The sequence below is a fragment of the Numida meleagris genome, chromosome Z, assembly GCF_002078875.1.
Source record: "Numida meleagris isolate 19003 breed g44 Domestic line chromosome Z, NumMel1.0, whole genome shotgun sequence".
NCBI classification, from domain to species: Eukaryota; Metazoa; Chordata; class Aves; order Galliformes; family Numididae; genus Numida; species Numida meleagris.
Window position 1 is genome coordinate 56,129,395 of NC_034438.1, and position 12,786 is coordinate 56,142,180.

Sequence of the window (12,786 nt, forward strand, 5' to 3'; positions counted from 1 at the left end):
CTATCAGTTTTTGAATTGTTCTTACAGCAGCTTACGCAAACATATTTTTAGACTGTGTATTTCAAGTACTCAGTCAGTCTGTTTATTTGGTGTGTGTGGGTCACATTGCATTGCTTGTATTTCCTAATTCGATGTCTGAAACATAAGCAATAAGAATCAATGAAAATCCACCCCCCTTCACTCGTAAAATACCTTTGAAAGTGTTTGTGCAATGGCAAAACATTCCTAGAAGTCACTGTAAATAAAACACATATACATGATTGATCGGGGAAAAGAAATGTTTAAAAGATTGCATGAAATTTAGTGGAACAGCTTACAGTCCTCCTGGATGTTTGCAAGCACTGTTCAGCAGTACTGAAATACTACAGTGGTAACAACATCTGATGTACTGCCAGGAGGGAAAGGCCATGCTCCCAAACACACAAATATTTTGAAAACATCCCTGGTTCTGCCTGGCTTGTGAAAAATCCCGTGCAGTGGGGACAGGAAGCAGCATGCTGCCTGCTTTAAGACAAAGCCTTAGATATGGCTGTTTTACACTCACTGTAACTATGACAAGCAGTTGGGAAGTACTCTCCCTTTGTGTGTTGGCCTGCAGCCTGTAAATGAAGGAGCAAAGCCAGCCTGTAGCTGGTACAGCTGGGGCTGTGCTGACTCATTTGCGCTGAGGCCCTGACTCTAGCTGTGGCACTTGGAGCTATTTATTTCCCTTTGCTTCTCATCCTGTCCCTCGGCTAAAGGTTGCAGCTATTTGTGGTAGAGATAGTAGGATGGGAGGTGGCTCTGCACAGTGGCTATCACAGTTCACAGGAGGGCAGCAAGAGCTCAGCTCTGTGATGGTTTCAAAGAAATGGGAAGGGCTACGATCTGTGGCTGCTGACATAGAAGCACAGCTTTGCCACTCTGTCAGAGAGGCAGTAACCTATGAAATGGATGGGCAGATGGAGACAGTGACACAGCCATGCTCTCCAGAAGCCATGGGGTGCTGGCAGTCGCTGATTCTCCACCAGTAGCAGGGCACCTAGGTCGTAGCTAATGCAAACTTGCAGACTGTTAACTAAAGGCAATGACAGGGTGGCATACAAAAAATGTTCCTGTTGTTGTGCCAATAACCCCTAAAACAACGTGTTGTCAATATTTATGAAGCTGCAGTAACAGCTCCCTCTGGCCTGGGTTTTCTCTCCTGTATCAGAGTCTATTTTTTTTCTGAAGACACAATAAACTTGAACTTACCTTAAAAGAAAAACACTTTTCCTCATCATTACTCTGTTGTGGTTTAAGCCAGAAACAGCTCCGCACCACGCAGACATTCACTCCCCACTGCTCCCAGGGGGATGAGGAAGAGAATGTGGAAAATAATGTAGAAATTATAGATACAGATATAAACAGTTTACTAACACAGAAGATGGAGAGAGGAATAATAATAATGATAACAATAATATATATTTATATTTATATATGTATATACATATACATATGTATATGTATTTACAAAGCAAATGATGCACAACACAATTGCTCACCATGCACTGACCGGTGCCCAGCCAGTCCCCAAACAGCGGCCGCCCCTCACAGCCAACTCCCCTCAGTCTTACAGCTTTTCCACAGGACGCCATATGGCATGGAACATCCCTGTGCCATTTGGGCCAGCTGTCCTGCTTCTGTCCCCTCCCAGCTCCCTGCGCCCCCTCAGCCCCTCTCTGCAGACAGTATGAGAAAGTGGAACGGCCTCGGTTCTGTGCAGCACTGCTCAGCAACAACTGAATCTTCACTGTGCTGTCAGCACTGTCTTTCTCCCAAAGCCAAAACACAGCATCGCACCAGACTCGATGAAGAAAACCAACTCTGTTCCAGCTGAAACCAGGACATACACCTGAAGAGGAAGGTGATGTCTCTGACAAAAAGAACATAGCCCCATGTTGAAGTGAGGCAATTTGATTCTTGTGTGGATCTTGGAAGCTGTTAGCTGAGGACTATTTTTGGAATTGAGCTTGCCAGCATCTGTGGTATGCTTGGAAGCATTCCAGAGAGATATTTTTGTAAATCACTGGCATAAGTCAGTCTGTTAAAGGGAATTTAATACTGCTGGGCAGTCAGTTTAAGTCAGTCCATGGATGTTGCTAAATTCACTACAGGAAAGAAAGGAAATTCACACCAGTTCCCCCACCACAGCAGGGGATTTTTCCTTAGCACTCCCAAAGTCTAGCATAACTTTCTGAAGACATGCTGGCACTTCAGTTTTGTGATTGCTCACTTTTCCTTTCCTTGGAGAAACTGGACCAGACTTTGAATGGAAATACGAGTACTATTCCACTCCATGAGGCAGTCTCTGGCACATTGCTGGGCCTCATAAGAATAAGTGTTCACTGTGGAATGATCTGAAATATTAATGAGACTGGAAAGAGAGAATCTGTGTGCTAATGCAGCTGTGCTCAGGCAGCTCTGCAGCTCTACATCACTCTGCTATAGACTCTTGTTTATTACATTGGTTTCTGTAGAAAATCCTATGCAATTTTTAAAAACTCTTTTCAGAATAAGTATTTCTTGATGTAAGTCAAGCAAATCTAATTACATACTGTGGACAAAGAAGTAATATTTGTAAATTTTTATAAATATCACTTTCATATTAGCTTGTTCAATGAACTACCTAACTGCCAGCACTTTAAATCTAAGGACTGCTGCGAGAAAGATAGCCAAATAAGGGCAGATATAAGACTTTATTGGCAGACACCAGGTTTTACTCCAACCAAGATTTTAAGACTTTTATACCTCAGTCATGATGCATAAAGGAAACTGCTGGCTCAAAAAGGGAGCTGAGATAGGAGTCTGTCTTCAGCAATGTGCTGAGGGTACATGTGTGAAAACAGCACTAGCGCTGTTTCTCCCCTGCATCTGGAAGTTGGAGTGAAACTGGTGTGGATGTGAGCTAGCTTTAAAGTAACCACAGAAAGCCACATCTCTGTGCACTCTGTAAGAGCCGTGAAGAGGTTACTGCTGTGAACTCATGTGCTGCACTCACACAGAAATGTGTCTGATACTGATGTGCAGTTAGCAGAATCAGCTCCCTTACAGTGGTAGGTGAAGATGCATGACCAGCAATCACCAGGTAATCAAATGTCTATTCATACTGTTCCATCTTGTACAAAAATAAAGCCATTCCTTTCCTGCATTTTATATCCTATTTTCATTGCTTCTGGAGTTCTGCAGAATTTCAGACCTATCTTCTGCAGCAACATTTTGGAGAGTTTTTTTTTTTCTTTTAATATATAGATTTATTTTTGCAGCATTGATATTTCAGGTTTCCATGGCTCCTGTTCTTTTCTCGGTGTCATGATAGAAGCAGCTGACACTTCGTTGCAATTTTTCTTCCTCCGCTCTTGGCACATTGACTAATCAATCCCAATTATGCCCCCAGAGTCTACGTTGCTGTCTGCACAGTCTAGCAGGAGCAGCAAGGTGTGAAAAGTTAAGGGCTTTTCAAAGCAGAGACAAAAAAAACTTACCACTGGTGCTACGACAGGATCTGTGAAGCGTGGGGCTTCTTGTGTTGAAGTCACTGTGCCCTAGACAACAGGATAGTAGAAAATGTATGTTTTATCGGTAGGAGAACCAATGGTGCTGCAGCTGCCCCCATCTGTTATTTAGACCAGTGCAAGAACGCCAAGGGAGTTGGAGTAGAGAATTTGGTGCAGTGTTGGTGTTCTGGCATCTTGATAACCAGTTCCTGAGCTAGAGTATAATTCTGTGTTATGAATTCGATTTTCAGTGACATTCTCCACTTTTGGTAATCAGTTTAAAATCTTATCCACGCTCTTTGGATTAATATTAAATGTTCAAATACAGAGAAGTTGTATTGAGAATTAGATCTAACTAAGCAGAGAAGCGCATTGCAACCCAATTAAACCATGGTAAAAAAATAATCCAGATTTTTGACAGCCATTCCACTTGGGCAAAGAATTACAAAGGTTGGAGTAGGAGCATTACATCTTAGAGCAGGGTATGTTCAATTGCCCCCACCCTGAGACAGTAGAAAGATTTGCATGTAACAGTTCCTAATCTTTGTAATTCCATGGCTGATTCTGGTGATCACTTCAAATTCCAGTGTAAGTCAAAGCAGATATATAGGACTTAATCTTGTGATACTAGTCACAGTATCCTTGTTAATAGAATAAGTGCATTTATGAAATTTGGGAAGCTGAAGGGTCACATTCTTCAGGGCTGATTCCCCACGGCTTTGGATTCACGTTATTGGCTTCAGCTGCATTACTTTAGATTTGCATCAGTACAACCAAGAATCAAGATACAAATTTCTAAACAAATCAATGAACTGGTAATGCTGCAGTGTTGTTCAATACAGGTACAGTTATTTTTTTAACCAACTAGTTTTTAAGAAGCCTCATCACTAGTTATTAATCTTTAAGAGGTTCCATAAATGTCATGACATTACTCTGGGCAATAACATGCTTAAATAGGCTTTCTGATATGACAGAATATAACTTTCTTCATGGTGTTTCCCTGCTAGTTAAGGGGTAAAGCAGGTATTAGAATTATCGGTGATAACATCACTTCCATTCTATCACAACTTTTGGTTAGTCTTTACCACTGATAGAGATTTGGGAGTTTTGTTTTAATTTTTTTCTTTTTCGAGTTTCCTTAAACTCTGGACAATTTTTGGTAGAGCTTTGAACATTGTCTATTAATCACCAAAGAATGGAAATAAAATATGACTTTGTACTTGCCAGTTGTGCAAAATGAGATGTCCCCTCTGTTTATCATTTAGATTTCTCAGCATCAGGAGACTGTTTTATAACATTTCTGCTTTCCTTTCCTAAAAATGATTGGCAAAAGGTCATTTTTTCTCTTCTTTCCTTGTCATTTCACATATCTCTGCCTTAGTTTCGTTACTACAGTTCTTTCATCTGTTTGTGACTCCAGGCTCATATGTTTCTGCCTGCTTGTTGCCAAACTTTTTCTTCCCTGAGAGAGGCTCATCTCCAGGTGTCATGAAGCAAGAAGACATGCTACATGGCCAAGGTAACAGAATACACAGTGAAAGAATTTCAGCAATCAGATATTTAAAACTGTTGAAATATTGTGATTTTTATCTCTGCCTTATGTCTGACTTAACCTAAGGGTTACCCCACCAAGATGATTGTTTCAGTCATTGAAGCTCCTACCATAGATGCAGGCCAACTATTTCCATTGTTGTTAACTTCAAAAGACAATATGACTTGGTTGTGTACAATATCACAGCTTCCTCCTCAAGATGTTGGTGATGCTGTTATCACTACCAGTTACCATAACATGGTGTAAGGTTACCATATGTTGTCGTGCTTTCAAGTCTTGCAGAGCTTTCCTCCAGCAAATGGCAGTTATGCTTATTTACACAATAATTAAAATGAAAGTTTAAAGACAACTCCAATCAACAGTTTTATGTAATTTGATTAATAGTAAATACTAGTTGGCTGATGTGTTTTTAGTTGCCTAACAACAAACAGACATATTAAGCAAAACCACAATTTGCTAAATATTTCCTGGAGGTTAAGCCATAGACTTTGAAAGTTCTTGCAGAAAGGAAATGGATAATGTGGAAATAACTTATAGGATGGTATATCAAGATTAGAATGTCTGCAGTGTGTTTAGAAAATAGTTGTTCACAAATGCTAGTTAATGCATCTCTGTTATATTAGCATACCTGTTGCTAGCTAAAAATAGTTTACATGCTTTAAAGTGTTCCTTGATCTATTCCAACTCATATTCTTCAAAAGACTCCGTTTTTCTGATTGCACAAACGCAAACAGAATTCAGCATATTTACATAAGAGCAGACATGGCTAATTGTGTATAACTAAACGCATGACACTATTACCTGACGCAGTCACTGCTATGACGTAACATGGAGAGAGACGACTCTCTAAGTGGACAGGTAACAGCAAGAAATCCTAACGTAAACAAGCACAAAGTTGCTATTTTAGGATGTCCATGTGAAATCACTTCTGTATTACTGCATTTTGGTTTCTGAATCTATGTTTGCATTGCATAGACACATACAGTATATCTACTCTCCTTGCAGTTTGTATAGGAAAACACACCTAAACACTTGAGTAACAAGCTCAAGTTTTTGTGGTAGTGCAGTCACAGCCCTGAACAGCATATTTTGGCTCAGCACTGAACAAGTCCTGAATAGGATCAACACCTCTGGCTAAACCCTTTGTAGCTACTTGATGACTGGGACTGATAACAGGGTTTACAGTTCAGTGGAATTAACTTCACAGGTATCCCCATCCCTCTGGACAGTTGCACTAGCTGTAGTCTATGTGACTCTCATAATAAGGAGTCTTTGTGCTTGTTTTCCATTATAATCTTATATTTGGATGGTTGTCATGATGTTAAAAACAACAACAACAACAAAAAACAACCCTGGAAAAGACCCATTCATTCCCTTTGTAGAACAAAACTGTTTGAGAAGTATGAAGTTATGCTAGCATACAACTTCTCAGGGGAACTGTTTGAGTATTCAAAAAGAAAAAAAACTCCATTGGGAATCTCTTGTGTTGAAACCTGCATCCATTGCCTCTTGTCCTTGCACCTCTCAGAAAAGTCTGTCTCCGTCTTTACTATGCCCCCAATAAGACCAGCAGTGGGCAACAGCAAGGCCTTCTTTCCATCCTTCAAGCCAAACAAACTCATATTCTTCAGGCTCCTGAAAAACCTGAAATCAGCTGGACTTGTTCCAGTATAGCCATTGTGGTCGTATGCCACAAACTGGGCACAGTTCATCATACGTGGTGTCCCTGGTGTCTACTAGGAAAGTATCACTGCCCTGGATCCGATGGTTACCCCCTCACTAATACAGCCTGGGACATGGCTCACTGCCTTCACCACAAGAGCAGACAGATGGCTTATACTATTTTTCTCCCAGCAACACCCTTCAGTAATTCTAGATGCATTTTCTTGCAATGAAATGAACATAATGGAAACTCAACTGTGATTTTACATGGGATTTTGTTCCACATGCACAAAAGTAAACAGCAGGTGAAATTTTTCTTTGAAATTTTCTTCTAAAAGTTTGCCTATCCGAAGAGATAATTGTGGGTTATGCCAAAGACTACTTTAACATCATTCTCTTTATCTCCTCATGAAGAACTAAAACAGGGCTTGTTTGATCAGTAGTGGCAGAAGGAAAGCAAAACCATTTTCTTTTTATTTATATCCCTTCTTAAATCCTTCTTGCAGACCATTCAACCCTCCCCAAATAAAAAACCCCAAACCCAAAACACAATGAAACCCATTACAGCGAACAGCCAAACACCCTTTCTGAGATCAATTTCAATGGCTGTTTGTGGATGCAAGGATTGTTCCTGTCTTAGCATGCCAGTTGGTGGCTGAAAAAGGAAGGAGAGCTGGTCTACAGCTTAATTCCTCTTCACAAAGCTATTTGGTAAATCCTTTTCAATAAGATGTACCTAAGTATGTCACTTATATTGCTTTAGTAAAGCTCATTACCTCTTCCTAGAGTCTTCCTAATATGCTTAGGCCACTTTGTCGTAAACAATAATAGAGCTATCAAAAGCCAAGGTGTTGGTAGTGACTGATAGTAGAACAGCAGAATACAAGATCCTCCCATGTAATGGTTTTATGAGTGTTGTGTATATACCTTTCCATTTCAGGAGCTAGATTTCCAGAGCAAGGATCAATGACAAAGCATTATCACTGACGAAATGCAAATTCACCTAGAAGAAATCATAAAGCTGTTTTCCCAGTCTCATCAAGCATATTTCAAATGCATATTCCATGTGCCAGAGATTGTTTTAATTTCTAACACACAGGACTTCAGTTTTCCACAGCTGCACTCTTCTTATACAGTTTAGATAACATCCACCCACGGCAAGTGCCTTTCTATTGCACATGAAGACGTACTGCTATCATCAGTAGCACATTTACCAGAACAGCACATTTACCGGAAGGAAAGGCCTGCATTGACTGAGGCTAGGTCCACATACCTTAGTTTTAAGATAACTGAATTATTTACTCTGCAGATATCTAGTATTCATTCTTCAGATAAAACAAGAGGATGCATTTACTTGAATATCTAAAATACTGTTTTATTTCATGCCATTTTCCTTCTGAAAACTTTGAACAGAAGGCATGGTGAAAAGGGAGCATATTTCTCAAATCCTTCCTGAGTTCCAGAGCTGGATTCCTTGGAGATGTCTGAGTTAGGATCCCCTTCTCTATCATTAGAGGTGAAAATCCTGCCCCTTATTTCTCTGGGAAAGGGATTTTGAAATCTGAAGACCTTCTGCTGAAAAGAAAAACTCATCTCTGTAGAATCATGTCTCAGGAAGTTCAATAAGAGAAGAAAATACAATCCAAAGCGGAAGTTGTTAGCCTGATCCTTATCTGTGGACTGCTGAGGCAATTTTATTAGGATTCTGTTATTAATTATGATTATCAACCACTGGAAAATTTCTATTTATTTCAGTTTCCAAAATAAGACAAGTGTATACTTTGCCTTTGCTTATTGACAGGACTAGATATGATCCTCTCTGATACAGTTACATTATGGTGAAAGAAATTTCAGGTAAGATCAGTTCTTTGTGGCCAGGGCAGGATGCACTCAGCTTCAGGCTGCAGCACACTGCATGCAGGTTATATTTTTAGAGGTTGAACTCAGCTGGCAGAGCACAGGCAGACACAGGAGCACATTAAGGACTTTCCACAAGACAGATAACAAACAAAACCCACCTCCTGCCACCTGAGCCCTGTTTGCTATTGATATGGGAGGAGGGCTGTACATGCTGGGAATCAACACCTATCTGGAAATCACAGCACGTATGAAGCCTGAGAGGGAGTCTGAGAGACATTTCATGACATGACATTTCTTTCAGATAGCATTGCCTGGTCAAGTGTTGCTCTTTGTAGTGACAAAATGTTTATAATGTTGAAAGGATTTTATGTTAGGGTTATGGTAGAAGTGGGAGCTTTGATACTGAGTTTTATTTGTTCACACACTTGTTCCTTTGAATTGTGTACCAAAAAAATACAAAAACTGGACCCTACAATTACACTTCTGTGCCTGATAATAGCAGCTAGGGCAATGCAAACAATTAGGGAATTTAAACTGAGGTTTGGAGGAGCTGAAAAGAGTTAAGCATTACTGTTAAGGAAAAAAAAGCAACAAACCCAAACAATGCATAGCAAAAAAAAAAAAAAAAAAAAAAAAAAAAAAAAAAAAAAAAAAAAAAAAAAAAAACCACAAGAACAAAACCTCATTCAACTTTAAATTCCAGAACAAGTTATCTCTTTTACACCTTAATAACTCTAAGGAATCAATTATTTGATCACTTGTTTTTAACAGTTCTATTTAAATAAACTAAGTCAATTACAGGAACTCATATATGGTTCTGTAAGAGCTTGGTTTCAACGTACCAGAACTCCCACTGAAAGCAAAACATATCTGAAACAGCATGAATCAGGAAGAAGAAAATTCTTAACACAGTTTAGAATACCCTATTCTGAAATAGGCATTGTTTTCCATATCTGGTTAGCTGTGCTTAAAGTGCAGTAAACAATCCATTTCAAGTTGAACAATTTCTACTGCAGTAATTTTATCTGGAAAGTGTACAGGGCACTCAAAGGCAGCCACGTCCAACCCACGGCCTGCAGGCTGCATGCAGCCTGGCTTGGCTTGCAATGTGGCCCACACTGTAAGGGTGGCAGCTCTTCCCCACAGAATGGGTACTTAAACAATCAACTTGTATTATGAAGGATGCTCCGAAAGTAATGCCCCCTATTTTATGATGCTGGCAGCAGAGCAAAGGTTGAGTCTTCCCACCAATATCCTGTTACATTTGTTCCATGTGACAGATGGCAGCAGAGAGACAGTCTGACAGAATGATGTCGGACATAGAAGTACATACGAAGCAAAGGGGTGTCATTGAATTCCTCCATGCAGAATCATTGGCAGCCATTGACATTCACTGACTCTTACTGAATGTTTATGGAGACCAAACAGTGAATGTGAGCACAGTGAGGTGGTGGGTGGTGTGTTCTAGCAAAGGTGACAGTGGGTCATCTCCACTGGTGCAGAATTTTACATGCACAGCATGGAGGTTCTTGTTCACCGCTGGCAAAAATGCACAGCTAATGGCAGTAACTATGTTGGAAAATGGTGTTTTGTAGCTAAGAATTTGCTCTATTAAAGTGTTACTGTGCTCTTTGTATCTCATAGTTTCCATAAAAATAAATAGGAGGCACTACTTTCGGAGCAATATATATGCATCCCAAGACGATTTTTATTTACTCAGCATGGCCCAGGCAAGCCAAAAGGTTGGACGCCCATGCTTGGAGGTAGTCACTGTAGACTCATCCATAGTAAGGACAGCTTCAGGTGTCTCATACATGCTTCAGTCAGCTTGAATGTGAGTGCCCCTGTTCACCTAGCCCTGTGTTTTGTGCTGATTAACTGCAGGGGAATAGCTGCTCCCTTGCCATAAACTGGGCACTGCTTTGGGTGAGTCTGATGATGCTGTTTCTTGAAGGCATTATAGAAGACTTGTCATAAAGCTAAAGCTAATTTAGTCAAACACAATTTGAAGAAAGAAGGATCCTAAGATGAATTATGAAAAAAATAGACCTTATTCATACTGTATCAATAAACTTTAATGTCATTCCAAAACTGACTACCTGCACACCGTAAGAAAAGGAATATCCAACATATGTTGTGAGTACTTGTATGTACATTGATTTGATTTTGGTTTGAGGTCCTTAAAAAAAAGTAAAGACAGTAGTTACCGAAGTGCATTCTTTTTTAAATGTAATTAAAATATACCTCTATAACATTATCTGAGAATTGGAAAATATGTATGCTGAATACTACAGATTTTGTAAGTCGCTCCACCTGCAATCCTGACAGTGTTGCATTTCAGAACTGGGAGATGCTTGCAGATTATTCTGACTTCAGGGCTGTATTTGGGAGTGGTACAGCTGACAGTGCACAAAGCTGAGCACACACTCATAGCAGGCCCAGCTGTGGGCTCCTGCGGAGCTTCTCACCTCCTCCATGAGACCATTGGGTCTGCCCTGCAACCTTGTGTTTTTAAGGCTGGTTCCCCTCCCCCTTCAGCGTAGGACTGCCTCAGTTAGTCTCTCTGCAGCCCCAGGGAAAAATTCTGTCCGTCAGAGGCAGCTAGAACAGCCTGCCTACCAGTGTGTCACCCACACTGTGCTGCCAAACACATAGCTTCCTCTTGAGGCCACGAGGGAAGCAGCTAGAGCCCAAATGCCTGCTTCATCCTCCCAGGACAAGATGATGAGGTGAACATGTCCAACCTAGTTCTGGCCCAGGAGGCTCATAGTTGCTATTAGGGTGGTGTTTCTCAGTGTACCTATTGCTAGCGAAAGGATGAGCTTGAAAACATGGCCTGAAGAGTGGGAGGAAGGGCCTGGAAAACCAAGTTGTAATTATGGAGATGATGGAAGAGAGGAGCAGCAGGTGTGGCTCACTGGCCTTTCAAACCTTGTTCTCTGCATACTTACATTCTGCCATCTGACCTCACTCTGGACCTTTCACTATCTTTTGAAGTATAACTGAAGATAAGATTAAACAAAATCATTGAAGGGGAACCTTGGCCTAAGGAACAAAATAAGTTCCCTCATGTATCTGCTGCCACAGGTGGGTACTGTTACCACCGGTGTGTCCAAGCTAGACACATTCTCTCTGTGCAGTTACTTTCTCTGTCTTCTTCTTGTTTTCCGGACTCTTTTTACAATATCTAAAACTTAGGTTGGTACATTTAGGCTGTACACAGCCCAGAGACGTTTAATGCTCCCATTTAAGCATAACTTGTTTGCCAATCACTGACATTTACAAGACTAACTAAAGTTTAATAGTTCCTGAGCAGAAGATTCCATACTTGGACCCAAAATGGTTACATCAGCAGCATGGGGATTTAAATAAAAACATTTGGTTTAACTTATCATTCAGCTGAAGGTTGCAATAATGAATCAGACAAAGAAAATTATTCAGCATACCAGCATAAACTGGTGCAATTAATTGCTACTGTAACTATGACCTAAATCACTCTTGGCAGTAGGCTTTGTGTGGAAGGCCTGTAGGAAAAAGTCTTTGGCTCATGCAGATTGACTTGGCCATCCTTCCTGGCGATACTCTTCATGCATTGATGGTAAAGGTGTTTGAACTTAATGAGTGAATTAAAGTATTACCTCCTAAACAATGATCGTAATCAGGTTTGTAGCAGTTCAGAAACACACATTTCTACTAAACAACTAGTTATGCAGTGATACAGATGCATGATGATGTGTGAAAAAGATTTCTGCGTGTTGACAGTAGGCTGATTAACTCTACAAAATTTGAAACAACACATTTTCTGAGTACATAAGTTAACGAGCAGCACAACATTGCCACAGGTCACTCCCTGACTGGATAGAGCTTGCTAGATCTCCCTGGAGAGGAACAGCACTTTGCTCAGAGCTGCTTTAAGGAAAAGGGGTAATACTTCAGCATGATCCCTTCTGGGGGTATGTAAATCCTTCAGTGCAAGGTAAGCAGAATGTGAGCAAAGGAAAAAGGGTTTATTTTCTTATTCTTGCACCAAAGATCAGTGCTAGCAATTCCTGCAATTATATTAGGGACATGAATGAGGATGAGATGACAGACTGGGGTGGGCAGGCTGTCTCTAACAAGTAATGACTACAACTTCTTGTAGAGTAGTAGACGGACTCCAAAAAGACCACGTCATTATGGTAAGAAAAAGTACAACAA